We start from the raw sequence: 11,458 nt of genomic DNA, 5'->3' as shown, positions 1-11,458 counted from the left end.
ACAACAGCGCCTGGCTGCCTTACTGAATCATTGTGTGTAGTGACAAGGTGAGGCTTTTAATTTTAACTTACAAATAAAATGCATGCACTGTATACACTCCTGAATTACTGCTGAGAAAATATGTGAATTATATGAACACATGAAACACTATTTAAAGAAATAAGGAAAATCAAGGCTAGCCTACTGCTTTTGAAATGGAAAACATTTTATAAATGGCTCATATTTCCATTATTACTATTACTATATATACTACTATATTACTACTACTATTATTATTACTATTGTCGTTGTTGTCTTTTGTTGTTATTACAAGTGTGATACTGTCGGAGGAGGTATAGTGGTGATGTTATTGATGTTCAGTTCCGTTACACAATGATTTATAGTAAAGCCTTGTCCTGGCATATATCGAGTGGACCACCCTTGCTTGGTACACCTCGAAGCGATATAACAGTAGCCTATATTCAAAACATTATTGTCACCTCAGCGCAAGCGACCCTAAAACAGAATGCCTGACAGAATGAAAGATGCCAATACTTGTCACGCAGCACGCTGCCTAGCAAATCCAAACAGGAAGTTTTTCTGTCTAAAATGGGAAAATAAGCGCTTGCGCATATCTCCACCACACTATCCATTTCATTGTGACCAGGCACTTGCCGTGAGGTTGCAAACACGCACTTCAGAGCACACGTAGGCTACAGCATGCCTCGGCGTTTAAAGGGACGCGGGCGGCAGCGAGGAACACTTAATAAGCATGGGTTGAGCCAGTCATTTGCACAGTAGCGTTTTGTTTGATGACCAAGACCGGTTCCCTCACCTTACCTTTGCCGAGTTGCGGCTGGAAGGTCCCCGGTCCTCGTCCTTGCCTCACAACGCCGTTTCAGAAATGAATGCTCTCCTCACTCGGCACGCAACATAGTGTTTCAGTGTGCAGCGGAACAAAAAAGTATGATACGGCTGATTGCACTTGTCTTTCGTGACGACCAGGTAGAGTCTCCTGACACTGCGCGGAACTCTATTCCTTCCCGACAGTAAGTTGACCGCGATGTGGGAGTTGACAGCTTCCTAAGGACGCGTCGTTCGCGTATCTGCGCTACAGCGATGCGATGTGAGCGGGGCGAATGCCTAGTGAGACTCACCGTGTGGATACTTTCGACCGCTCCTCCCATTCCATCCTAGCTAGAAACTGTGCAAGTGTATGTGAGTGTGTGTTTGTATGAAAGCGCTCTCTAGCGCCACTCACCGGTCTTAAGACGAAATCGCACCAATTAAGGTTCAGATATTGCCTTCGGTACAGTAGGTTAGAATTGAGATGACAACGTGTCAATTTCAGCTTCTGAATCTGTGAATACTCGCGGCACACATTATGAAATAGCTGTTGATATCAATTTTCAAGCCTTTTTCAATATTTAGGTCAAGAGAATTGGCAATTCAGAATTGGTTATGAATTATCACAATGAACAGAACTACAATTCCATTATTTAGGCCTATTTGTTATCATTCAAGGTTTCAAGCTATATTTAACCAGATTTCACTTTTTAATCAATTATTTCACAGGTTTTCCCTTAAATAATCATGAATAATTATTTTTGTCAAGCTATACCAACTTACTGTAAATTGTTGTCCTATCTATGCAAAGAGAGTGAGAGTGGGCTATAATTAGAACATGCATCAGCCATTAGTCTTATTGATACCCCGCCATTGATCTGAACGACGCCAGTGGACACCGCATTTATAATGTATCAGTAACAGTTAAAACAGTGAAGGCACCATCCTGATGAATAATGAAAAGTGAGTGACTGAGCAAAACATCAGTTTGCAGCGTACAGAAGGTCTACATCCTCCAGTGACGATGGGTTATAACAGTTTTGCAGAGGTGTTTCACAACTCTACTGACTGAATATGGATATGTGTTCATGTCAGTGGTTACTGTGGTGTGGGCCTTGAATTATTATTATTACCTCTGCCAAGGAGGTTATGTTTTCATCTGGTTTTGTTTGTCTGTCTGTCTGTTTGTTTGTTTGTTTGTTTGCAAGATAACTCAAAAAGTTATGGATGGATTTCGATGAAATTTTCAGGGAAAGTCTGAAATGACCCAAGGATTACATTTTGGGAGGGATCCATATCACCGTCTGGATCCAGGAGGCGGTTAACTTTTCCCTTGGCTGAGGTCTGCGCTCTCAGAATGCTTTTCTAGTTGTTATTATTTGTTATTATTCTTATTCTTATTAGCTGAATTGAGCCATAGTGGACATCTGCTGGTGTGAGCATGCAGCCCAGATTTACTCCTGACCTGTGAGAACGTCGGGCCCTGTGGGAATGTCGGAGACCTGTGGGAATGTCGGGGTCTTGTGGGAATATCGGAGCCCTGTGGGGTATGCCTGGGAAACGGCCGGGGTCCAGATAGCCGGCGGATAAGCCACAGGATGTAAGTGCACCAGGGCGTCGCTCTGCCTGGCGTCCACCCCAAATGCTCTTAAAGCGAGTAGCCTCGGCCTGTGGCCTCATTTGGAGGAGACCATTTCTATTAGACATGCTTGAGTTGAGCTGATTCATTAGGTCATTGTTGTGAAAGTGTGCTATCAGCTAGTGTTGTTCCTTGATATATACCCCCACCATTAGTTTATAATCAAATATAAGACATCAAATATTAACTTGTTTTAAATGGCACTCTTAATCAATACTGAAATATTTAAGGGGGGGGGGGGGTGATGTGCAAAAAAGAATCTGCTATGGAAGGAAATTAATAACACAAATAGTAAAAGTAATATATGTACATTTTAAAAACTGTGTCATTTTTAAAACATAATTATGTCCCCTTTCATTTCATACAGCAGAATAATACATGTTTTATATATGGCCTGCTTTGCATTTTATTAAAAGACTAGGAGATTTTTTGTATGAAATGCAAGTGTTCTAGACCTACACGGAGAGCAATTCTCATATGGGTAGCCTAGTCTGTCTGCCATGTAGTTTTTTTTCCCCCATTTGATATTCTATTCTTCTTGTGCACTTGTCTTCTTCAAAAGTATGGTTATTTTCAATATGTCACCTGCAGCAGTAGTGTTGCTGCCTGCCATAGTGGTGTTCATTGATTGGCCCCACGCGCTTCCCTTTTGTTGTGGCCGACGGGCAGGTTGTGAGAGAGAGGCGTTTATACTTTGCGCTGGCGAGTGGGATGAAGGGGGGATTGTAAAGACCTAAAAATCACTGACCCCTGCTTGCTAAACAAAAGGCCCTACCGGATGGACGAACGGGGCGTAATTGGTCACTCGGGAGCCGGGTCATGGATTTCACCTGCGCGCGCGCGCGGCTTTTTTGGCCCGCATTCATACGGTCCAATAACACCTCAATCACCGAGCGGAGACGTCGATGTAACGAGAGCGACCCCCCGACCTCAGCTACACGTGTCTGCACTCCCGCGCTCCATCCACCACCCGCCCGCCCACCTCCCCTAAGCCCCTGCCCGCTGAACGGAGCTCAGGGCAGGGTGGTGTTGCGCTGGAGAGACGGGCCGGGGCCGGCGCTGATCCGCACCATGCATTTCATTAGCGGTGCCCTTGAACAGAGCCTGTGAACGGAGCGGAGAGGAGTGTTGCTTACTCTAACTAGTGCACTCCACGCTAATTAGCCTGCATCAGCAAATATACAGCCCAGAGTTTCTGACAAAGGCGAATAAATGAAGCTTCACTTCAGGTACACAGCTTTGGTGATGAAAAAGACTGATGAACAAAAACGGCACACATATTGTGCATTTCTGCACTACTACTGCTGAATTATTTGTGTGTGGAAACATACTTGGCTGTTGAAGCACAGTTTTGATTATTGATTATATTGATATTGATTATGTTCAAAGCTAAAACATGTAAACCATAAAAAACATAAATGACACTTTGGCCAGCTTTTGGAGCAATGTTGCTGGGCAACCACATAACCAGCTCCATTTATTTTCTGATTAAATGATCATGACGATTTGCCTATTGATGATTCTCCAGATTCTGTTGCTCAATATCAATGGGAACATGCTACTGTAGAACCACAATAAACCCCCCTTTGTTGGATTAGCTATATTTCCCCCTCTGCTGGAGATAGTGTGCATGCTATTTCTTATTAACTGTGGAAAAAAAGTAATGATAAAGCACATGGATTTGTTTACAAGCTAGCGAAACGGTTAGCATAAGTTCAGCAGAACAATGTGGATGTTACAAGGTTAGAATGAGTTTCCTGTTTCTCACTTCTCTTGTCCCACTGTGTAAGGTTGGTTTTCGGCCTGGGGACACTAGGGGGAGGGGGGGTCACAATTTTCACCGGAACAGATAATTTAATCATCCAAAATGAGTTCTAAATGAGTTTAATAAGTTGAAATAGCTGCCATTTAAACATCTGTGTTATGATATCCTGGCGGCACACACCAGCACTGAGAGTAGGCCTACATCTGTCACTAGCACTGTCAACAGTCGCTCGTACTCATGGGCATAGCCTCTGCCAGCACTCATGTTAGTCCATATTCATGGATGTAAGTGAGCGTTATAGCTCCAGCGGTCATCTGGGACAGCAGTGTACACAGGACAGTAGATCATCTGGACACCACTCGAATTCTACTAAATCCCTACGCAAGATTTGGACATCTTGATCGTGATGCATTGCTTGTTGCTTGCCGACTACTACTTGCAAAGTCAGTCTGTGTATTCCTGTGAGTCTATAGGGAAAGACAGTACAGTACGTGGCACACCACAGATTGAATCAGCCCTGCTGCTGGGCCATCTCCAGCGCTTGGCCCCCGAATCACCACTGGTAACCGTGGGATGCCGGAGTGGGGCACATTCTGAGACAAAACATTCTCTTAAGACTATTCTGTTTTTGTATCATGACTTAACAAAAGCCTCCATAACAACTCGATGTTTCCTAGAATGCGATACTAACTCCTTCTGTTGTTAAAATAACAGAATAGCCCGCAGCTTCTCTATCGAAAGCCTTTAAATATTCTGCTTTGAACGCTCGGGTAAATTGATCTTCCGAGAGAATGTCTGTGGAATGCTGTTGTTTATCATCTTTGGAACAGGGTGCAGTTCTGAAGAGGAGGTCTTAGCTGACAGAGTTAGCCATGCTGTTACAACTTTGGCCCAGGGGCAGGATCAGGGAAGGAGTTGTATTAAAATCACGGAGTTGTAATTCACAGCTGGGTTTTTAGGTTTCGGAAAGGTAATGTCAGCGTTTCTGCCGGAACTGTGAGCCATTTTGAAACTCCACAGCCAAACAAAACACACATAAACACAGAGAGAGAGAGAGAGAGAGAGAGAGAGAGAGAGAGAGAGAGAGAGCACTCTCCTCACATACCCTCTCATATGTTCACAGCCTTTGCCGGGACATACTGTATGATTGACAACCACATCATTGTCCTGATTGGTGGAGTGCCTGTCTGTGCGGGGGTTGGCCAAGGGTTACAAAAGCAGAGGCCTTTGATTATTTATGCTCCATCTCCACAGAGCTCTGGGTTCTCACCAACACCATCTATTTCTCAAACCTTCCACTAGACAACTAGACACTGTTCCAAATTACCATTATCAAGATGCCCTTAAAAGCATGGAATATTTGAAAGAAAACACATTTCAGAGAGAGGAAGAGAGAGAATGAGAGAGATGGAGAGAGAGAGGGAGAGTGAGAGAAAGAGATGGAGAGAGAGAGAGGGAGAAAGGGGGTGCCTTAGGTCCACAGCAGGTGTCTGCAATTCAATTCATTTCAATTTAATTCCATTTTATTCACACAGCACCAATTACAATGTAAAACAGTCTCAAGGCTCTTAGCTGAGTGTGCTGCCTGAGACTGCCTTGTCCGCAATCAACAGATAATTGTAGAGAGCTCCGTACACCAGCAAAGGTTGGCTACGCCAGGCTAGCACTCTCCAGGCAGAGATATATTTTACTATGTGTGTGTGTGTGTGTGTTTGTGTGTGTGTGTGTGTGTGTGTGGAAGGTTAATTCCTGTGATCGCACAAAATGAACATATTTGTTCTCTGATTCTCACCACAAGTTTGGCAAATGGATGACATTTTTAAACCAGAAAATGCAGGTTTAGTCAGGACCACTTTTTCAAAAGAATAGTTTTATTTACTATTGTATGAAATAAGTTTTGGCGGTATGTTCTGTTCTGGGGGCCCCCTGCCCTTCCATGTTCAAACATGGAAAGCCCAAGGCAGTGAGAGTAGCAATAAAACTCTCCATGGGGTACAGAACAGAATAAACATCAATGACAAGACATTGATGAGGCAGAAGTATGTGGGATTAAGGAGAGGAGGTGGGTGAGGGAGCTGAGCTGTTTGCTGTCAGCTGGGCCATCCAGCGGAGCTAGCGAGACTGTGACCTGCCTGAACTAACGCTGTGCTCCATTTCAGCTTCTATACTCACCCTATGCCACCTTCTATCCCTGCTCAATTGGCATTATCCTGCCCCTCTTCCCCCCACTCTCTTTAAAACTGATTTGACTCACCAGGCACATTTATGCCACCTTCTATCCCTGCTCAATTGGCATTATCCTGCCCCTCTTCCCCCCACTCTCTTTAAAACTGATTTGACTCACCAGGCACATTCTCCCCCCCCCCCCCCCCCATGTTGACTCCATTGGCTACAGCCTTGATAAGAGTTAAGGGCAACGAACAGGACAAACATTGTCATTGAGTGCTCCCTGCACATCTGGAATCTAGTGATGCTATCGAGTCATTGGCGTTCTCGCCTACAGTCGCTCATGGAGGGGATGACAGTGAGTCATCGATACTGAGGAGGAACTGGGCCGGTTCTGGCCCAGACCCGACTAACATCTGGCACCAGATCCCCAGCCAGAGGGGCGGGGCCTAATCCAAAGTGTTGTTGAGCAGCCGCAAGCGCGGTCTAGAATGCGGTTTCGGGTTCACAAAAGGGTGTATTGATATTGGAGCTCAACTGCCAATCAAATTACACCCTTCCCTTTCATGTCCCTGAAGTACCGAGTTGATTGTCTGGGATTGTTTACAGCTTAGTCTAAGCCACAGTGTTTTTCCATTGGCAGAGCCATGCAGGAATTCTAAGAAGTTGGTTTAGTGATCATACTGAACGTAGTCAAAGGTATTTGCGAAGAAAGTCATGTTTATTTATGTTTATGTTTATGTCTAAATTCATTAGCAGATTTTTAACCCCAAAATAACGTATTTATCTCTTAGCAAGGATCCCAATGTTTTTTGGCAGGTGACCCTATGTTGATGTCACAAAATGTTGGCAACCCCATTCATTCCCACGTTGCAAGAGAGAGCACAATTCATTCCTACTGTAACATCCAGACGAAAGCGGCACTTTGATTTTCCCCAACTGGCTTAGTTTGCGTGCCTGGTTGTTTAGCTACTTTGTTTCGAATATTGATCAAGCATAATTCCGTCAATCAAACAAGTCATGCGGGCTGTCTAATTTTTTTTTTTTTTTTTCAGGTGACCCCACAAGGTTGGGAAACAATGTTTTAATTTCACCATTCTGCCTGTTGTGCATTACAGTAGTAAGCGTTATGTAAAAGTCCAAAGGGCACAAGACTGATTTATTTCCACATTTGCAGAAGGCCTGAAACTAATCTGAGATTATGATCTGAGTCAGAATGTGTTTTTTCCTGTGTCTCGTTCATAATACACTTTTACCGTAGCCTGTAAACGTGGCCTTAGTCAATGGAGTGGTTGCTCGACAACACTTTTGGGAAACACTGTTAAGATCGGACAGATTTGGACTCAGATCTTTTCCGCACTCACAGGTTGAGATCAGTCAGATTTGGAATCAAGATCTTTTCTGTACTCAGGAATTTTCTGGTTTAGTGTTTGTCGCTCTCATGTTTCTTTCATTTCAGAGTTGAAAACCTGCCAAACAACACAATCCTTCACACACATACACACACACACACACACACACACACACACACACACACACACACACACACACACACACACACTGCAGCCCCATATATGTTTCCATCTTTGTGGGAGATGAATTAAGCTTAATTAAAATAGCCTGTGGTGGCATACTAATGACTCTGACTAACAGGCTTCATATCTCCGACTGCACGCAGGTAATGGAGTTACATTATCTGATGTGTGTGTGCAGCCATATGTTGTAATGGAAATGGAGGCTCTCCCAAGAGCACCAGACTGCTAGCAGGGCCTCTTGGTCTTCATTTCCATCAGTGATAGGATAGCATTCTATGGTGCATCTAGCCAAACAGCAGTTTTTTTTTTTGTTTTTTTTGTCGTTGTTGTTGCCATATCCACAATGTAAATCAAAAGTTAGATTTCCTCTCACATCACAGAGAGCCAGCAGGAGATTTTTCATAACCCCCCAAACACACACACACACACACACACACACACACACACACACACACACACACACACACACACAGCATCTTTCCATGCTTTATTATTAGACTACACAACAGCATGTTTGTTTTGTTTTGTGTGTGTAAGCTTCCAGTGTTTACATGCGACCACTAGTCACAGTAGCATCAACTGGATCATTAAACGCCAGAGGGAATGCTGATGTTGCTATGGGGACTCCAGAGGCTCTCTCTCCCACACCTCCATCTGACCAACACCAACATGGCCTACAGTATGGTGACCAGGGGCCTGTACTACGAAGGGAGCTCAACCTACCCAGATGTAACCCAGGGTTACTTTGCTAAACCGGGGTTGACAAAACCTGGTTATCTTCATTGGTGTTAATCGGTACTACGACGCTGAGTAAGAAGTTGATTTGTTGAACTGGGGTTAACCTCACCGGAGTTGGTGCGCGTTCACATAAAATGGGCGGGTTGCAGCGCAAATCATCACTTTTAATGATGACGCGATCACGTTATTTTACAGATAAGCAATGCGCAATGATTATAAAAAGTGCGAGGAATTAAAACCCACTTTACTATACATCAAATAGCCTACGTCGGCAGCAAACAAAGCAAGACAAGGCTGTTGGCAACGTAGGCTATTGCAGATCGGATATATGAAAGTAAAGTTTTATTTCATGTTCCTTAAATAGCCTATGTGTTACGCAGGATTAATAGCTTGCGGAATGTCTGAAATGTGTTGAAATAAATACATTTTGAGTTCATAAGAGTCCTACAGATGCAACACAATTCATGCCATGTATATGAATAAATATTAATAAAGGATAATTGAATGTTTAGCCCCATTGACTGATTTAGTGTATGCCTATCCTGTGAACATTTTAGATGCAACGGCAGTGCCGCTGGCAGCAGGTGAAAATGAAACTCAAAAACATTCAGAAGGTTTATAGGCCTAGTTATAGCTTGCATTAATATGTCTTAATTATGAAAATGTTATATTGCCAATGCTTATAGCCTCCACTTTGCCTCGATCAGCTGACAAATGCAACGAATTCCCTCGGCTGAGAATGTATAGGCTATCTTTCATAGAGAATATTATATGGAGAAAGATTCTGGCGGTCTTTAAAAACCCTCGCCTTGCGAAGAGAGGCGCTTACAATTTGCGCTCCAATAATGTATCTTCCAAGTAGCCTACGTCGACATTGTGGGGTGTGGTTAACCGCAAACCTCGGGTTAAAGCGTAAGTTTGGCGGAAGTTTATTTTGAGCAATGTTAGTGGTTTAAAAATGCGATTTTGAAAGCGCATGGCTGAAAGCCCAATGCTGACCCACTGTTTGCGATTTTGGGCTGTAGGTCCTGCCAGTGCTAGCTCTGTACTGCGTGATGAGCGAAAATTACTTCCTCCACGGCTTAGTTGATGTAGTTTCATTCAGAAAATAGCTTTATTTTCATTTTCCGCCAAACTTACGCTTTAACCAAGATCATAACCTGCTCGGAGCAGGTTTGAGATGCAGCGTAAATTGCCATGGCAGCATACCTCGGTTAAAACCTATCCACCTTTCGTAGTACGGGTTAACCGGGAAGTTACGCCAAACGTGATCAACTTACTCTCGAAGTTACCCAGCTAAGCCAGTAACCCCGCTTCGTAGTACAGGCCCCAGATGTCCGAGACCAAAACTGGGGTCATGATTCCAAAAATGTGGAAAAAAACAGGGACATTTTCAGTTTGATTATCAATTTGATTAAAATAAATATTTTGATTGAAAGTTTTATCCTCAAAAAATGGGGACATAGGTAGTTTTTCTGTATTACTATTTTACCTGAGGACAGGCAACCAAAAACGGGGACTGGTCACCCTTATCTATAGTGCACCTGAGCTTCCTGATGGATGTTGCCGTGCATGTTGCCGTGCACCTGATTTGGATGCAGTTAGAGAAGCCACCTTTCATCTGATGAGCATAATGTCAAAACTCTGCGAAAAAAAATGGTAAATAACGGTTTTAATGGTTTAAAAACCCCGGTTACATGATAGAGAAGATGCGTCATCGGTTTTCAATGATTTATCTTGATTCATTTGTAAAACCACGAGAGGCTAATGTCGAATACTGACAAATAACTGACAAATAACTGTTTTGTTGTTGTTGTTGTTGTTTTTGTATTGTTGTTTTTGTTTGAGTCACCCAGTCAGTGCTACTGAAATTGCGGGGTTTTCACCATCCAGATGGGTCAGATGTAGCAGCTGAGAGAAAGTGGAATAAAGCGGTGGGTCGTCTTCATTCATCTATTCTATAGTATCAAAATTACCCTCACTGCACAGAATGACAGAATGTGCGCCTCCTGCCCAGCCTCTGCGCAAGAGTGGAGCTGGTCTTAATCGCTAGTCAATAACGCAAGAGAGTGACACAGGCTGCAATTAGCAGACAATGGTCGCACTAGCTGCTAGCTATTTCTAGCGCTCGCCATCTGTGGGGAGGGAGAGCACTGGCGAAGATAATTGGGTATTGACAAAAAGGGGTGCAAGAGAGCTTAAGATACACACACGCACAAGTCTGCATGCACACACACACACACACACACACACACACACACACACACACACGCAATACACATACAGCACACAACACATTAAAATCACTTGTGCGCACACACATAAGCATCCACTTCGGAGCACACTCGATACACACATACACACACACACACACACACACACACACACACACAGCACACAACACATTAAAATCACTTGTGTGCACACACATAAGCATCCACTTCGGAGCACACTCGATACACACATTAACACACACAAACACACACACACCTATGCCCTCATATACACGCACACTAACTCATGGGTGGTCTTATTTAAGAAGGCAGTTAGACGCAGATAGCTCTGTTACATGCATAATCAACCAGATAACTAAGGATTTCAAAGGACTTGTCTGAACTCAATGGTTAAAGAACCATTGTATATGTAAGAGGTATATGGCCTTCAGATACATTGTAAGGGTATCGGAATGTGAAGGTATCTTGTTGTTGCCGTGCAACAGCCTACAGTATGTGTCTGCATGAGCGTGAGAATGACGTCTTACATTCATGCACTCGAGAGGATGGCTCTCAG

The sequence above is a fragment of the Sardina pilchardus genome, chromosome 12 (genome assembly GCF_963854185.1).
Source record: "Sardina pilchardus chromosome 12, fSarPil1.1, whole genome shotgun sequence".
In the NCBI taxonomy this organism is placed as follows: Eukaryota; Metazoa; Chordata; class Actinopteri; order Clupeiformes; family Clupeidae; genus Sardina; species Sardina pilchardus.
This window is presented reverse-complemented; position numbering follows the sequence as displayed.